This window comes from Anastrepha obliqua, chromosome 4, assembly GCF_027943255.1.
Source record: "Anastrepha obliqua isolate idAnaObli1 chromosome 4, idAnaObli1_1.0, whole genome shotgun sequence".
NCBI classification, from domain to species: Eukaryota; Metazoa; Arthropoda; class Insecta; order Diptera; family Tephritidae; genus Anastrepha; species Anastrepha obliqua.
Genome location: NC_072895.1, coordinates 2,771,518 through 2,790,371, shown reverse-complemented (window position 1 = coordinate 2,790,371; position 18,854 = coordinate 2,771,518). Strand labels below are relative to the sequence as shown.

The 18,854-nt window shown below is 38.9% G+C and overlaps 1 long non-coding RNA gene across 1 annotated transcript; it reads right to left on the bottom strand.

Moving 5' to 3' along the window:
• Positions 1-16,425: 16,425 nt before the first annotated feature.
• Positions 16,426-18,617, bottom strand: LOC129245145 (uncharacterized). The gene is made up of 4 exons (XR_008582400.1): positions 18,487-18,617; positions 18,288-18,385; positions 17,395-18,236; positions 16,426-17,322 (listed from the first exon to the last, which is right to left on the bottom strand). It is a non-coding gene; the product is annotated as an uncharacterized LOC129245145 (long non-coding RNA).
• Between the last annotated feature and the right edge of the window lie 237 nt (positions 18,618-18,854).

Below are 18,854 nucleotides of genomic sequence, written 5' to 3'. Positions count from 1 at the left end.
ACTGGAATCACTGAACAGTTGCACAATACCATAGCCCGTCTGGCATCAGAGGACATCACTGCAGCGGAGCAGTCATTGCATTCTGTAAATACAATTGAGCGGCAATGACATTACTGCTGTGCGCCGCAAATCATTTTTGTGTGGGTGGGCAGCAGCACAGATAGTAACTAGTAGACAGTTCCAGTAAATGATTCCAATAAAATTTCGTTGTCTTTGTAACGTGCCAGCAAGTGAATGCTACTGTGAAGGTGAGGGTAACCAAGAGAAAAAGAACAGTAGTGGTTTGGTTGAAAGGCAGTGCTCATCAGTGCAACGTGGAATTGAGACGCACCATAAGAGAAAATTCATTTCAACATAACAAATTAACTCATAAGATATAATTTACATCGACTCATGGGTAATGGAAACATTTCTTACGCACTAACACACCCATACACGCATGTGTAAGCAATACATTACTGCTGCCTCATTCGATGTTCGGAACGAAATTACAATTAAGTGCAATCTGGTATTGCAAAAGAAATCCTGTTTGTATGAGCTCTTAATTAAGTGTAAATGAAATGTACATTTGTTACGCAGTTGCGTTGTGTATTGAGAATTTTAATGAAGATTGAGCCACCAAGTTTTTTTTTAATAATGGGATTAATTGGAATATGAAAGATCTGCGCTGAGTGATGGAGTGATTGCGAAAATTATATTTAAAATCAACAAGCAAGGACATCGCCGTCTTCGGTTGAGCAGAAGCCAGAAGTCCGCGCACTTTCATTGGATTTTTTAATTAAAAATTAAGTTTCTTGCAATTCGTGTAAGCATAAGTAAGCATATTTATGTAGCTCGAAAGCTGCTTCATAGGCAGGAACGGCCAAGCTGTGAAGCAGATAATCTGAAGCGTGGAAGTTCATGGCGTGTGAACGGTCAGACAAAAACATCAGCGCGAAAGTATTGTTAGTCCTTTTGGTAACTTCAGCTGCAGGAAAAGTATATTGCAGGTTGTGCGGCGATTGGGTTGAACACGGGATGCGACCACAGTAAACTCCTTGGTAGTATTTCGGGGCTTCCCAGATTGTTGGACTATGCCGTCCGTCCGATACTTGCCATTACAACGTTCACGACCCTCCTGCCCTCAAAGGAAGAGTGGAAACGGGACGATGTGAGACAGAGCGAAGCCATCAATGTGTACACAAAGCTCGATGTCAGGGTGAACGGAGGTGTATAATCCGAACATCTGGTGATCTCCTTCAGTTTTCGGCTCCCCGACTACTGTAGTGCCTTTCAGGCTGAACTGAAGGCAATAATAATAGTACAGTGTGATGCGATACCTGGAGATGGTATATACATTTTCACTGATAGCCAGGTGGCGATAAAATCCCTCACAAAACAGAAGACGACCTCAAAGGGAGCCATGAAATGCCGCACATCTCTTAACGAGATGGCTGAGTCATTTCATCTAAAGGTAACATGAGAACCTGGCCATTGTGACATGCAGGGGAATTGTAGTGCCAATGAAGTAGCAAGCCTCGACACCAAGTTGACTGAGGAGAACACAGTTATTAGGCTGCCCTTACAAACATGTAAACTATTTATTTTTGAGAAAATGTCAGAGCAGCAAATGAAAGATGGCGTAATTAACCCGCCTGTAGAATCGCCAGATAATTGTGGTCGACTCTCCATGCGAAACGCACAGAATCTCTGCTAAGCCAAAATAAGCACAGTCTTAGGACACTGATACCCATTATAAAGGGGCACTTCAGCAGCTGTCTAGATGAGAAAGAAGAAGCGACAATCTCGCACCTTCTGTGTCATTGTCCTGCTCTATCCAGACGTATATTTACCATTTTAGGTAGACAATTTTTTAATGAATTTGGAAGTTCTCAGTACTTTGGAAATCAGGGATCTTCTAACACTGGTTTTAAAAGAGATAGGGACAAGTTCCCCACGCGGCATCACAATGGGCTATGAGCTTAAGTGTGTCCCACAGTGTACAACCGCTGCAACCTAACCTAACCTTCGAATGCTTAGGCCTCCAGGTCTAAGTAAACCTTTCTAGACCTTTATTGAGAGCGTCCACCACCGTAACATAACCTAACCTATCTTCGAATAGGTAGGTAGGTAGGTAAGATGGCAAGAGTACCCCAGGTACACTACAAGTAGCACTTACGTGCCGTTTTGATACCATAAAGTGGACCACTACCTGTGAAAGGATTAAGGTAGGAGATAAGCCCGTCTACAGCCATCCAGTGCTGTTGATGTAGCGGAGGAGAGAAAAGGGATCTAGGCTGGAGAATTTCATCAAGTCATCCCCAAAGGGGATGCTGAGGAATCTCAAACGCCTAGCCGCCAAGGCCGGACATCTGCAGAGAAAGTGCTCCACAGTCTCTTTCTCTGCAGGATCCCCACAGCTTCTGCAATGGGGGTTGTACGGAATTCCAAGCTTCTCCGCGTGAGTGCCGATCACCCAGTGGCCAGTGATCACCGCAATGAGTTTGGAAATTGAATGGCGGGGAGCTCCCATCACCTTAAGCGTTCTATTTATGTCATATTGAGGCCATAGTGCTTTTGAAATGGCACACGATGAGACAGACCTCCATCTGTCTTGCGCCTTTCTTAGAAAGAAGTTGTGTAGTTTCCCTTTAACGACGGCCAAGGGGATGCCGATGTCTGAGAAGAGGGCAGCTGGACTTGGTTCTGCCGCCCCCTTCCTGGCAAGCTCATCGGCAATTTCATTTCCCTCTATATTCCTGTGCCCAGGAACCCAGATGAGGGAAATGTTTCCTGCACGTTCGAGGCGTTTGAGTTCCTCCTTGCAGGAGTTCACGAGAAGAGAGCTGCAATTCGGCGACGACAGTGCCTTGATTGCAGCTTGGCTATCGGAAAAAATTTTAATGTCTCCCTCCCAGCAGCGATCCCGAAGCATTTTGCATGCCTGCAGGATCGCGAAGACCTCTGCTTGAAAGACGCTGATTGTCTCCGGCAGTTTATAGGAGACCGAAATGCTGGCTGATTTGGAGTAGACCCCCGCTCCCACTCCAGACCCCATTTTGGATCCGTCAGTGAAAACAGAGGCATCTATATCCGCAACAACTCTCCCCTCTTTCCAATCTTGCCTGCTCGGAAAGATGGCCCTAGCACAACCCTCAAAGCACAGTTTGCGGATGGAGAGGTCGGTGCGAATATCAGAGAAGGAAGGGGAGATCTGCTTCAAGATGCTGCTATGCCCTACAGGGAGTTGTCTCCAAAGGCCAAACTCCTTCAGTCTAATAGCACTCTGAGCAGCAATGGACTTAACCTGCAGATCCACAGGAATTAAGTGGAGAATAACGTTGAGCGCAGCGGTGGGACATGTCCTACAGGCACCAGTGATGCCTACACATGCAGTTCTCTGCACTCTCTCTAATTTAGTGAAGTTGTAGCCCTTCTGAAGAGCTACCCACCAAACTAGGCAACCGTATGTCAAAATTGGCAGAACCACTAAGTTGTACATCCAGAGTACGACACGTGGCTTGAGGCCCCATTTTTTGCCGAACATAGATTTACAGGCGTAGAAGGCTATATTAGCCTTCTTAACTCGATTTTCTATGTGCGGCTTCCAGTGGAGCTTGGGGTCAAGTATTACACCAAGATACTTGACTTCGAATACACTTTCATAGCTTTTCGTTCACTGGCTGTAGCAAAAAATCAACAAGGCTTAAAGTAATTGAATACTACAGCCATAGACTGCATCAAGCTTTTCCTCCTAAAATTAATTCTTAACGAAAGTACCCTTTCAATCTACAAGACGCAGTAATTTAAAAAAGACGTAATTAAGGCTCCATACTGGGGTGTTCTACAGGTCTCACGAGCGTTCGTTCCGAATCTTAAATATTCTTCCTGTTCTTCCCATTATTCTGGTCCACTCCTACATAACCTAATAGGCGTGCTTACACAGAAAAAAAGAAGGTTGTTAGAGGAAAAATTCTAAAATATTCAGGAATGTGGCGTCTTCTTCTTAATTGGCACGATAGCCGCTACCACGATTTTCGCCGAGTTCAAGAAATCCCACCAGTCATTTCTTTCTCGTGCTAATCGATACCAGTTGGGCACACCAATTGAAACCGAGTCCTTCTCTACCTTCCTCTTCCTCTGCTACCACCAGCTGGTATCGCATCGAGTACTTTCAGACCCAGAGCGTTTGTATTCATTCGGACGGCATGACCCATCCAACGAAGCCGCTGAGACTATATTCGCTGCATTATGTCTATATCGGCGTAAAGCTCATACAGCTCATTGTTACATCGTCTACGAAACTAGTCATCGCCAACGTGCAAAGATCCAAAAATCATCCGCAGAATCTCTCTTTCAAACACTCCAATGAGCGCCTCATTGAATATTGGGATCGTCCACGCTGCTGCACCATACAATAGGAATGTGGCATCACACGAAAGAGGAAGTGAAGGTCACATAGAGTCGCAATTGGACGAAGTACCCATCTGGCACAGAAGATGTTGGGAATACTATATAAGATTCAAAATTGATTTTCTACTTTTAGTTTCCACACAACGAAGAAGGTTACATTTATGTTATCTTCGATAATAAGTCACCTTTATTACCCAAAACACTCACATAAGACATTATTACGTACGCTGAAAAAGGAGTTCAAAGTTACAAAGAATTTTACGACCAACATTTTGAGCTCATCGCAGCCAAAAAGCTGATGGCAATCAGTTATCACCAGACATAGTTGACTCAATTTGATTTGATTGACATTGATTGACAACCAAAAACAAGTGGCTCATACAATGCTCGTCAAAAGAATACTCCTTTTCTAAGAAAAACGAACACAGGAAAAAGAAGAAGAAGAATTTTATTGTACAAAGGATAAAAGCAGACAAAGGCAAAAATAAAACAAATGCTCGCATTGATGCAATCCAACAAAGTTCAACAAAGCAGACAAGCAAAATACGCTGAGCTGGTTAATGCAGCAATTTCTTTCAATTTATCAGCAAGTTGACTAATTAGGTATCTTCATTGATATTGATGCAGCTTTGCGATCTATGTAGCTCTGCGTTGTATCGCTTTTGCTCAAGTTACGAGCAATGGTTAGCTAAGCTGTATCGATTAAATTCATACCAACTTTAAGGGAATAACGAAAATGTTTGAGTGGATTTCATTGAAAAAGGTTCAATAGTCTTATTATTAGTTGTGAAACAATGCAAAAACGGTTTATAAGGATGAGAGTAAAATGAAGATACATAAATAAATAAATGAAAATAAAATAAAAAAGTTAGATAGAAAATCACATCAAAATTTTTCTTTTTCACATCTCCAACGCCGTTAATTTGCGAAACTTTTGGTTTTTTTGGTCCATAGTAATACCTTAAATATTTTCAATTATTTTTTCACCATTCTGCCTACTATGTTTGATGTTCTCGTAGGCACTAATAGCAAAATATATGGGAGAAATTTTGGGAGATCGCACCAGGGATAAGCTAACATATAATTGTTCATGCGAAAAAGTATTCTTTCTTAAGTCAACGCCCACCACTGAGTATGTTTACCCCCGTCACTTGTTTATAATATATATATAAGGGCGAATAGCACTTTCACTAGAAACTGTGAGGACTTAAAAGGGAAAGGCACGACAATTGGTGCCATAGGAATACGCAAAATATCTGCTAGTCGCCTTCATGCGGCTTTAGTGGGAATGGATGTTACTATTGAGTTATTTCTTAATTATTTTATTAATATCCTCATCCCTTTATAAATATTTTTATCAAAGAACAACTTTGCTTAAGACACGCAGCAATTCACAGCAATGTGAGTGCGGTCCAAATAAAAAAGATTTTGCAAATTCAATTAAAATGAAAAAAATCTTAGATTTTACCTTTAAATACCTCAAATTTGCTAATCCCAAAACAATTTTGCAATTATGTACGACTCATTGCATTTCAGTGTCTTCAAAGTGAACGATTTAGAATCAAGATTAGAATATATCAAAGTTTATATTTTTAGTTGACTGTTCGCGAATTTTAGGAGTCGCTGGAGCTCCAGTTAAGTGTTGACTCTAGCCTTTCAAAGCTGAGAGCGCCCAGAAAGCACAGTCTAGTTTTCGAGAGAGCCGGACAGTAGCTTGGAAGATGCTTCAGGGTTTCGGTCTCTTGTACCCATCTCATTACATTTCCTACAAATGTCGTTAAGGGTTAAATTTGGATTCTAAGCGTGTGCTACAACTAGGCAGCGCAGTGTTAATATACCAACTAAAGTTCTACAGTTCCTTCTATCGAACGATATAACCGATTTAGTATACTTGTCATCATATGCATGTTTACACGCGATCCTGGAAACATTGCAATCTAGTAAGCTAAGCCATCTGCCTTTAGCTTTTCTTAGCAGGCATTCCTCTATTTATTTTTGAATTGTACGCGAGGGTATCTGTATCTGAATTATTTAATCCCCCTCAAACCTCACACCTTCTTTAGCTATTCCATCCACTGTCTCGTTTTCCTCGTTGCCTATATGCCCAGGCACCCAATAAACGCAAAGCCTGCAATTACGAGCGAGCTTGTTGATTGCTTCCATGCATTCATGGGCATTTTTGGATGATACCCAGTATGATTTTATCGCTTTTATAGCCGCTTGGCTATCCACGTAGAAGTTTATTGCGCAGTTAATTGTTGCGTCTGTACATGGAAACTCTGCTGCTTTCTTTACAGCAAATATCTCAGCTCGAAACACAGTACAATAGTTAGGGACTTAAAATGCCTTATTGATGATCCGCACAATATATGCCAGCGCCAACCCCTCTTCCATTTTTGATCGATCAGTGAATACATTGATGGTGTTACACCTCGGAACCAAGCCTTTGCGGCATCCACCGTCTTCAATAACGGTCTTTAGAGGTTTTCCAAAACTCATAACTGGAGCCATATAGTCTGAATTGGATGTGGCATTCCCAGTAATAGAGCTATGTGCGAAGGTTCTAGAGGTAAGCTGTTCGGTAGTTTGTAGCCTCACAGCTGAGTTTGCAGCCCGATTTTCTGCATAGAGATCTCGGTGTTAGGTTGAGGATAGCCTGGAGAGCTGCCGTTGGAGTTGATTTCATAGCCCCCGCAATTCAAAGCGCGGAGAGTCGTTGAACGTTTACCTTTTACCAACTTTTACCTGAGATATGTTTTCTTCCTCACCGCCTTCCACCACACCAATATGTCATATATGTAGTAATATAGTTCTAAAAATTACAGCGAAATACCAGTGCATAAAAGCGGGCGAGAGCCCCCGTGTGCTTCCAAGCATCCTTTTACATGCATATAAGGCGTTCGTGGCCTTCTTCACCCTCTCTCAATATTGAATTTCCACGTCGAGTAATTGTCCACTATTTCTTCTAGATACTTGGAGCCAGGATTTCAGCGCTACAGAGACGCCATCGAGCGACGGTAATATCCATGCGGAGTAGTAAGTCGTTTTTTCAGCATTGACGCTCAAGCCAACATTGATGGCCCAGTTAAGGATCGTTTTAAGAGCGTCGCTCATAAGAGGGGTTAGCGTAGATAGGCACCTTCCTGTAAGGACTATAGTAATGTCATCTGAGTATGCAATCAGTCTTTGAGCTCTTCATTCAAATCGCTGCTGTAATTTCCTTATTTTTCATATTTTGGAGCAACTCGTAACTTTACTCAAAGTTTCTCCTTCTGTTCTCCTTTGTTAACGATTTTAAGGTAATAGTTAAACAAAAACTCAAAAGAAAATAAATATGGACGGTCAAACAGTTCTCAATCCATATTCGGTTGATTTGGGGCCAATTACCTCTACAACTGATACAGAAATTATCACAAAGCATGACTCGAAGATGTAAATCCATTACAGCTAATGGCGGTGACTACAAAGTTTAGTGAATATATTGCGATCACCATAACCGAATGGGTCAGTGCGTGACTACCATCCGAAAGTTCGTGAGATCAAATCTCCGTATGAAACACCAAAATGATAGAAACGGGTTTTTTCTAATTCGACCCACGGCAGACAATAACAGTCCCCCGGGCCATGAAAAAGCAGCCTCCATTTGTGGAACAACGCACACCACCAATGGGAGGAGGAAGCGCCAATTATACTTGCATATATGTATGTCTATATATGGTGGACGTGGCAGTGCTCAAATCCATACGAATTTTCTGAATTACTTTTTTTTTAAGTAAAATCAGTATGTTAGCGGAATTTCACCAAAATAGAAAGACATTTAACATTTCGGCCCCCAAACGGATTAGGGTGGCAATACGCCAATCTTTAACGTATTTCGTAATTCTTCTTCTTCAAGTGAAAGTAAAGCATGTACTAAATTTCCGCGAAATCGAAGAATGCTTAGGCATAAGCCGAGCCTAGATAAAGTAAATGAAGTTGATCCTTTTTTATTATTATATTATTTGAACGCACCAAAGGCAAGAAATGTGTAATGTGTTTTCTATCTCCCTCACTTAACCCGGTCTTTTTCCTCGTAAAATCAAACTTAACAACATACTGACTCTCGAGTGACCCTCTGCACTCGAGCATGCCTATATTTACTTCTCGATTTCACTTAATTTAATTACAATTGCATTTCATACGACCTTCGACCACTCCATGTGCTTATATGTGGAAGTGTATCCTCGCCATCAAGCAATAAGCTCTCATTCAGGCCCCCCTCTCCATTCGGTTTCCATGAATTACCTCTTACGCCTGCCATTTCCTGCTCACCGATTTCTTTTATTAATTTTCCCCAACTAACCGCGTTTTCTCAACAAATCGCATTATCGCCTTATTAATTGCGTTACATTTCATCAATTTGCTTCATAATTTCTGGTGTTGTAGCAACCGTACACTGTTGTGAACGCCCACTTCTCATTGCTTTAATCAAAATTTGTTGTTTTATGTTGCTGCCGATACCTTAATGAGCTCGTAGAACTCAATTAAGTGGCATTTATTCTTATTTGTTATTGATATTAGCTGAATAACAAAGCACTCAGTAAACATTTTGCAACTTTGGAGGAGCAAAAAAACCAGAGGGTGCCTGGAAATGGAAAATCATTCGTACTGTCCATGGCAAAACAAATGTATGCACTTATACATATGTGTACATACATATACATATACATAAGCACTCATTGTAATTAATAAAGCAGTAGCACTACTATTCAGCTTGCCATGGCAACGTTGCCTAGACTCTCGCTGCACCTGAGAGCTGTCTCTTCTGCCTGTGATCCGCATAGTCTTTACTTAGCTATCCACTTAATTACTAGCTTTTTCTGCAATATTTAAACACGTATAACTAATTAATTATGTGTTTATGTCAATCGTTAGCAGTGTAGCCAAAAAATGAGTGAATTAAATGTCTTTTGCTCGCGGCTGAATTTCTCTATTCTTTTATTTCTACGTTTTCTGGTCTGCAGAAAATATTTTTCGGACATAATGAATTACGTAGTTATGTGCAGTGTTGACATAAGGAATATATATGAGCTGAAAACGATTAAGAGTACTTTTATTAAAGCATTTTCAATTAAGTCGAAAGGAGTTTTTTTTAATATGTTCAAAGGATTTTTTTATTGTTATTTACTTATTTTTAAAAGTAGTGAAAGGCAATAAAAAAAATCGAATAAAGTGTTAGTGGTTGACGCCAGCAAGTTGGATTTCGCAGTCAAAAATCTAAAAACCCGCATTATCACCCAACAGATAAGCAAATTAAAAGAATCTCTGTATTTCAATGACTATTGGAAAGCATTTGATCGACTAAAATATGTGGTGCGCCCTGGTACGGAAAGGAATCCCTTACAATATTGTCAGCTTTATCAAGGCGCAATACGAGGTTTTTGAATGCCGAATTTTACATGACGAAATCTTATCAGAGCCCATACGAACAGAAGCCGGTGCGAAGCAGAATTGCATCCCATCACCGCTTATTTCCAGGTCGTTATTCATGAAATTCTAACCACTTCAATTGATTATAGAGAAAGAAGGGAATCGTTGTGGCACCCTATTTCTATAGAACATGTTGAAGATTTAGATTTCGTGGACGAAATAGTCCTGCTTTCTCAGACATGCAAAGCAAACTAAACGATCTGGTAAGGCACTCTAACACTGCTGCACTCAAATTCCATGTAAAGAAAACAAAATATTTGGCAATAAATGTGAATCACGCGTCCGGGGGACGCAGATGGGGGATGCAAAAGTGATGTTTTGACTAGGCTAAAGGAAGCGAGAAACGCTATTCTCCGACCAGTGCGGCTGTACAAACAAATTAGCCTTCATACCAAACTTCGAATCTTCAATTGGAATGTTGGTGTCTATCAGCAGAAATCGTTCAAAAGCTGCAATTGTTTGTAAACCCCCTAGGCTGCGGGTGTAAACCCTCCCGCACATTTGGTGGCCAAGCAATTGGATATCGGACACCGACTTACACCAACGATGCCAACAAAAACCACTCGCGCAAGAAATCAGAGAGCCCAAGTGGTGGTGGATTAGCAAGAGAGGCACGGAGTTCAGCAGGCAAAAACTAGACTGGAATCCCCAGGGTCAGCGGAATCGAGACAGACCTAGGAACTCATGGCGTCGTTGCATAGAAAGTTAAATAAAAGCTGTGAACAAAAACCTGACGTGGCAGCAAGTAAAAGAAAAAGCTGGGAACAGAACGCAATAGAGCTCTAGGAACTATGATGCTAATGATGCTGATTTTCATGCTAAAGTCATAAATATGGGGAACAAAGATCGTCAAAATTTCTTTGAGCAATCAATTTCTTCAAGTAACTGCTGAAGGCTGGCGGACTCGCACTACCCATTCGAACTAATCTTCTTTACAAATTACTGAAAACTATCAAATATTGCACTTGGGTTTTTATTATAAAAAAAAACAAAAAAAAATGTAGATGTAGAACAGTTTCAGACTTTATTCAAAATTCACAATAATTCAATAAAATTCTGCAAATAACCAAAAATTGTCAACAAATTTTCAATATTTTTGATTCAAATTTTTATATATGCAGTTTTGCAAGCCATGGAGTTTCAGTTTTTTTTTGTACTACCCACAACGTTTGTTCACACTACTAGTAAAGGCAGTATAGTTTTAACAATTTTGTTGGGCTTTAATTTTAAAATCTCTCCTTTATTTTAACAACCAATAAGATCGTATGGTTTTTTTTCGCTGACGTCGTCGGGTTAGGCCTGCGGTGTTGAGAAGTTTGCTGTCGTTTACGTGCATCTGGAGGCTCATAGGGTGCGATTTTTCTTGTTTTTCAATAACATCAGCAGCCGTAGGATTCTTAAGGTCACTATGAATATCTGTATTACGAACGTGCCAAGGGGCGTTAACAATATTTTTGAGAATTTTATTTTGAAGTCTTTGGATTATTTTAGATTTGGCACAGCCCCAAATTTGTATTATTTTGTTTTGAATTTCGTTCAATGAGCCAGTTCATTTTTATTATTTTCAAATTAAGTTCGTTTCGTTTCGTTTTATTTTTATATGCTCCTCCCCATGTAACTTAGGATCGAGGGTTATACTAAGATATTTGGCCGTGTTTGCGTACGACCTGCGGCATTATTCCGAGATGGTTTGCTTTTCTGGTAAACTTCCCATAAATTGATTTGATATAGTTCAATTTTATTCGCCAAATTTTCGTCAATTTTTCTACTGCGTCTATAGCAGTTTGAAGTTTAGCTGTCGCTTCTTTGGCGGTTTTTACTGTTTCGAGGGTTGCTGTGTCGTCAGCAAAAGTGGCGGCCATAATTTCTTAGAGGTAATGGTACAACTTTCGTGAGCAGAAGGTAAATAAGGGTCCAAGGACGCACCCTTGCGACACATTAGCGTTTATTTTCTCTAATTTAGAAGTCCCATGCATTTTAGGCGAAATTAGCTTTCAATTATATAAGATTTCATAAAGGCACTGTGTTGAAGTGGAAGGCATGAGTTCAATTTGTTGATAAGGCCTTCTTGCCAAACCTTGTCGAATGCTTGTGTGACGTCCAGGAAGACTGAATGACAGGAAGACTGTTGAGCCCATGTTTTTCTCTTCGAATGATTTTTCTATTTCATTGGTAATTTTATGGTCTATGGTGAAGAGCAACGCAATCCGAGCTGGTATGAAGGCATCATATTACGAGATTCAATGATTGGTTTTAAGCGATTTAAAATGAGCTTTTCCAATAGCTTTGAAATTTGTGGCAACAAGGAGATTGTCTGGTATGAAGGAACAATATGTGGATCCTTTTTTGGTTGGCAATATAATTATCTCCACAGCTTTTCACAGGCTTGGATGTCGGATCAGTGAATTAAATGGATTGGCCAATTTTACCAGGCTTTTGTTGGGTAGTTGTTTTAATAGCGATTAAAATCACTTGTTGAATGCACAATATATCACAGAAAATATAAATAGTTCCGTTATATTCTGCGAATAATTTTTTGTATTCAAAAATCGTACGAAAGTGAAATTATGGGTAAAATACGCACGAACTTATGGACTGACCTGATACTTCCACTGTGACTAACTCAAATCCTGGACTGCGTGACTACTTGAAATTACTGAATAACTTCTGGGCTTGTGGCGCAATAAAACAAGAGTCCAAGTTATTTAAAGCAAACCTAATAGCAATCATTCCTCGGCAGGCAATGGCAAATCTCTGAGTGTGTTTCGGCTATAACCCTTAAAACCTCTTTCGCCGTTCGCAGTTGGCTTAAACTGAGAGGTCCCGGCACTTTTGGCACCCAATCAAGACGCACCCAACAAAAAAGAGAAGGAGGTCAACCAAGTACCAAATAAATGGTGTAAGCCTTGTTGGCGAATCTATGTGGTTTTGAATAAGTCGGGTATCATTGATATCCATAGTAACCAGCTGCTGGCATTATATGTATACCGCCTTTGATTTCATATCCCCCACTTAAAGGGAATTAATTGGAAATCACTTTGACTTTTACAAATTTTGCTTTATTTCCCTTGCAAGATTCTTTTTTTACATTTGTTAATATGTGAGGATGTGTACTGTGCAGCCATCCGAAGGCTCTTCAGTTTCTTATTTCTCAGTGTTCTTCAAAAGTTCAAATAAAAGTGTCAAATTAATTTTTCCTTCTCACTTTTAGCTAATTTATTTGCAAATTTAATTAGACCATTTAAACAGTAAATTCCGTAATATTAATGGCTTTACAGTCAAACAGAAATTAATTTTCGAAACGAAAATAAATGAGATTTTCAAAGTAGAAAGTAATTTGCCTTCAACACCGATAAATGAGAAATGTGTCAAAGGTGAAATGAAGTGTCAAGCTGATGGGTTCACTCACACACTTACATATGAATGCACGTATGCAAGCTTTTAAATTTGTAATTGTAAGCCCAAGGATACTCTGATGTAGGTATTTGCTTTCATTTGTGTGCATACGAGTGTACTTGCCACATATTCGTACAAATGCCTTTTGACAAGCAATTTAGCAGTCGCCACTCGAATGTCAACGTCAATTTCTCGAACACATCAAAGTCAGTTACGCACACACGCATAAACCTGCACGCAAATTAAAAAATTTCACAGGCCACAGTCTGCATGCATATGTATGTGCGTGCGTGTAATTTAAGTAACTGGCCACAAATGAACAGTTAATAAAAATTCGTTACGCAAAAGTTATGAAAAAAATAGCAATCAGCTCATTTTCTTGCCTTTTTATTTTTTTGTTTTACTTTTTATTTTTTAATTTTTGTTTGTGTGGCGCAACGATTTTCCACCAACTGACCATTGCATATTATTGGAAATGAAATATTCAATATTATTCAAATTGAATTCGCATAAATATTTCATCAGCGCCAGCTGCGAGCCGCTCAACACTCACTCATACTTGCAGCCATTTGCATACAAATTCACACACAACTCCAACTGAATTCATAATAATATAACGACAGTGGGCACTTCACAATGATCCCACAAAAAGCCATAAATGTGTACAAAAATTTTCACCAGCACACACACATACAAGCACATCGAATATTTATAAGCCCGAATAGGCAATGTAATGAAGCCAACAAAAAAGTTATACTTGTAAGTATGAATGTATGTGTGTTTGGCAGAGCTGGGTTTAAAATTACAAATGAACCCAACTATCAACCGCATATTGGGAATTACGGAAGCGGTGTACGAGTACATTCATCATTCAATCAACTAAAATAATATTAAATTTTTTGTTCGGTTTAGCAAAAGAAAAAATCATAATAATAATTCCTTTCAGTTGAATAGAGCTTAACTGCTATTTTCGTAGAATTTCTGCATTGCAAACATTATTGAAATCATTAATAATTGAAATCATTTCACTCAGGTATTAAAATTAGCACCGAAATGGATTAAAGAAGTTGACTACAAAATCGACTTTGGCAACGCTTCGAAGCTTCCTTCCCAACTAAAGTGACTAATAATCCTAAGTCGTTTTAATTCATGACGAAATTTTAATTTGCACAAGAATTTCTAAAATAAACGTTAAAAAAGATCTCCCGTCTAGTCCCAGCAATTCTGGTTGAGAGAAAGTTGCAGGTATCAGCATCTAATAAATATACAATTGCCTTGTGCAATGAACAGTCTGGTAGCACAGTCGGAGTAAATCCCACTATAGCTCAATTGCAATCCTGCGTTACGTTTCGACAGCTGATTGGTCGATAAAAAAGCAAATAAAAACGGGAGAAACTTAGCAAAGCGGGAGCCGTGTACGCAAGTAGGGCCATAACGTGAATAGAGGGCAGAGAGATAGAACTAATATTTTAATCCATTTTTAAAAAGTTATATTTAAATAAATCTTTATGGACTCTAAAAAATTTTGGTCAAAACACCTTGCATTTCGAAGAATACGCTTCAGATTTTTATATGACCTTTGAAGACTAAACACAGTCTCGCTAGAGGGCTGGTTAGATGCATCAAAAGATGTGGGAAATATTTTCTGGACTTCGATCTCAGAGTCGATACTAACTATTTAGATAGGTATCATGCAAAGCCTAAAAATTGAGTGCCATTCGAATCAATATGCCGTACCGCGCACAAGTGTAAGTGTTTGCAAAACTTATAAATGCACTTTATTATTCAGTACAGCCCCCCCGAACATTATGGGAATTCCACTTGTCCTAACGAGATTCCAATTCATGAATTCCATCCAAGTGAGAATTTGAAAGGGCTGCAAAATACGCTCCCACTGCTGTTATGCCTTCATCATTTTATGAAAAACGCTTCCTACGCATACATTTTGTTAGATCTGGAAACAGATAGAAGTCGTTAGAGGCATGAACTATTCGAACTTTGAATCATAGATTTTAGTCATTGTCAAAATGCTCTTGCGACACGGTGCATTGTCCTGATGAAAAAGAATTATTTTCTTTTGCAAGCTGGGTCTTTTTTCACGAGTTTTTCCCCTTTGCTGGTCTAAAAGATTACAATAATATTCAGAATTTATTGTTTTCCCAGTTTGCAAGTAATCCACAAACGAAATCAATTTCGCATCCCAAACAACTGATGTTAACATCTTCTTGGCCGATTTGTGGACATCAACTCGTTTCGGAGGCGAAGACCCAGGTTCACACCACTCTGTAGCCTCTTGCTTGGATTAAGAGTCATGGTAATAGACCCATGTCTCGTCCATAGTGATGAAACGATGCACAAAATCTGCTTTATGCTTTTGAAAACGCTCTATGAGAAAATCGCTTCGAATGTATTTTTGTTCCATTGTTAGCGAATGCAGAAATGCTTCAGTCAAAATATGGCTTACACCGCCCAATGAGATGCCTCTGGCTTTTATTAAATCTCTTTCAATCACTCTACGATTTCTCAATTTTTTCTACGATTTTCTATATGATTGTTACTGTTTTTGGACGTCCTTGAGGTGGATCGTCTTCAAGGCTTCTACGACCACGTTTAAATTCAACAACTCATATTTCTTCTTTCAATATTCACTCTGCGTCAAATTCAAACTTGGAAATCCTGCAGCGTTTCCAGCCCAAGACTCTACGCACCCTAGTCAACGCTCCGTGGTACGTGACAAATGCCCAAATTCATCGGGACTTAGACATCCCTTCAATAAAAAAGGAAGTACAAAATGTAACCAGTAAATACCGAAATCGACTTCAATCGCACCCAAATGAACTGGCCTCTACCCTCATGTCACTATCATGTATCTTTTTAAGGTTGAAAAGAAAAACACCAATTCAGCTCGTCCAAGAGCCATCTATAAAATTTTGAATTTATTTATTAGAAAGGATATTTCACTGGAAATATTTCTTTAATACTAAAATCAAAGCCACTCTTAAATGTAACCAAATATTTGTAAAATGTCTTCTAAGAATTGTAAGTATAGACAGAATAGAAAATAAAGTCAAAAAAAAAAAAATTCACTCATAAATTTCATTTGCTTTTAAACCTTTTAAAAATAAAAGTTCAGCCACTGCACGATACTTGATTTTTTCTATTTTCAAAATCTACTACAAAAAATTTGTCGACTGTAAGAGTCTGAGGACAAACATTTTTGTTGGAAGTCGTTTTATCCATCATATTTTCGATAACTTAATTGGTGATACTCTTGGCCAAAAAGTGAAAACTTTAAATCCACGTTAAAATATCCGATCATCTGGATTGGGCAAGTCTTGGGCAAGTTTGGTCTGCGTTTAATCGTGTTGACTTATATTTTTGCTAATTTGTCGCGTTCTGTTATCTGTGGAGAAGGTTTGTATAGAAAACGCAGTGACATTCCCATTCTCTTTAACTGCAAGCCCTTTAGCATATTTAAATTTCCTGCCACTTTAATTCAACACCACAGTTTTTGCCGCACAAATTCAGCATAAATCCATTTCGTGCTTTTCCGCTAACTTTGAAGATTTTCCCAAGCATTAATGTATCTTTCCTGCTGCCACAAACTTGACATACACTCGTATTAACATAGATAAGTATTTGTGTGTTACTTTCTGCTTTTTCTGCGAACTCACCTTTATTTGGAGCTATATAATCTTCTTCGATGTGTTATTGGTGTTGTTGTGGCTACACTTGATTTACTCGGGACTCTGTTGGCTTTAAAGTGGATGTTGTGTGTTGTTGTGGCTTTTTATTGTACGCGTAAGTGCAAATTGTCAGTTGGCATTCACAATACAACCAATCACAGCTTTTGCTAAGTGAAAACTCATGCCACAGTCACCAGCAATCCTTGTGCAACACAACCGTCATCACTTCAATTCCATTATTACAAATCGTATCATATTTTCAGCTATGGCAGTTCAGATTTCATACAAGTCAGCGCTGTTTGATCATCACAAGCCGCAACGATTTTTCATATTTTTTCCTACTCTGGAGAATGGCACACGCCACGCAAGAATGGCGACACTAGAAAATGGAAAATATATTCATGTTCTTAAATCTAGTATTACCAGACACTTGCTATAACGTTTTACATACTTATCTACTCTGCGTATATTCATTTCCTGTAACTGTTCTCATACATTGCAGTTATGCACATTTTCTCCGAATATTTATTTATTTTTTTCAAAATTTACACAGATATGGCAGTCAGTTTACATCCAGTGGCCTTGAAATGTGTGCGTCAGAAAATATTGATAAATCGAAAAACCAATTTCCTTTAAGTAGTTTGAGCCAAAATTGTTTTCCTATGTGTCACTGGATTACGTATGTGGCACTTTTTTCCAGGAAATGTTTCAATAATACTTCTTGAAAATACTGCAAGCGATGATGCAATTATTCTTCGAGGAATTCGGCCTTCCTGCAATAGTACTAAGTTGTTTTCTTTGAACAACCAAAGATATATTTTTAATAACAAACATTTGCTCTTCAGCAAAAGTCTTGAAGCTATGATGACACTGAGATCCGTTTCTTAAATCGTAGAAGCTGTTCCGAAAATTGCTAGTTTTCTTTTGCAGAAAAGGCAAACAGTATTTTCCATCTTTCATTTGTATGAGGCGATATATATGTATGTATATGTGTTTGTATAGTGAGAACTGTTACATTGCTGCTTTTGCTTGAGCAAAGTTTCTTAGTATGTTTTGGGCGATGATAACGGGGTGCTTAAAATTCTTTCTCTGAATTTATTTACACATTGTGTTACCCAATGTGTGCGAGCTTGCGGTCACAATATGCCTTAAAATCACTTCGGTGGGGTTCGGCAGAGTTTTTTAACTAATAATTTTGTGATGCTTCATGATCTTTACAACGGTAGTGACATTCCAAGATATTTCAAATTAAACGGCAGTTCAGTTATTTTCTATTTACATGCAACTTTATAGCTACAACCAAAAAATAAATAAAAAAATTCCGCAAAAAAGGTAAATTCTTACCTCGATAGTTACGCAGACGCTTGACAAATTGTCTTTATTAGAAAATAAGCACTCAGGCATTCGAGGATTTGATAAGACATGAGACACATTTCAGATCACTTTAAGCAGAAAAGCCAGGAAAAATTCCATTTCAATGAAATGGAAAAAATGCAAACATAAAAAAAGTGTCCCACACTGCTCAGCACGCCACGCAACTTACCCAAGGGTTTACCAGCTACCTGAATTTCCTTAAGAAGAATTGTAAATTTCCATAACAAAGCGTAAAATATCCCCAACACTTCCGAAAGCAATATGTAAAATGTGTTTTTTTACATCAACGTATGTCTGTCACAACATATTTTTACGAAGGTAACTACACAAATATAAGTACAGCTGCTATCCCAGCAATAGAAGCATGCACAGAAGAAAGGCAAAGGCGCAAAAAATAGCAGTAACGATATACTTAAAAAATATTACATTACAATAGTATGGTTTTCTTTACTTAAATTAATTTAAATAAAAGTAAGTGCGCGTAATTCACCTGTAGAACCTTCGGACACAGCTCAATAGGAAAGTGGAGTTCAGGTT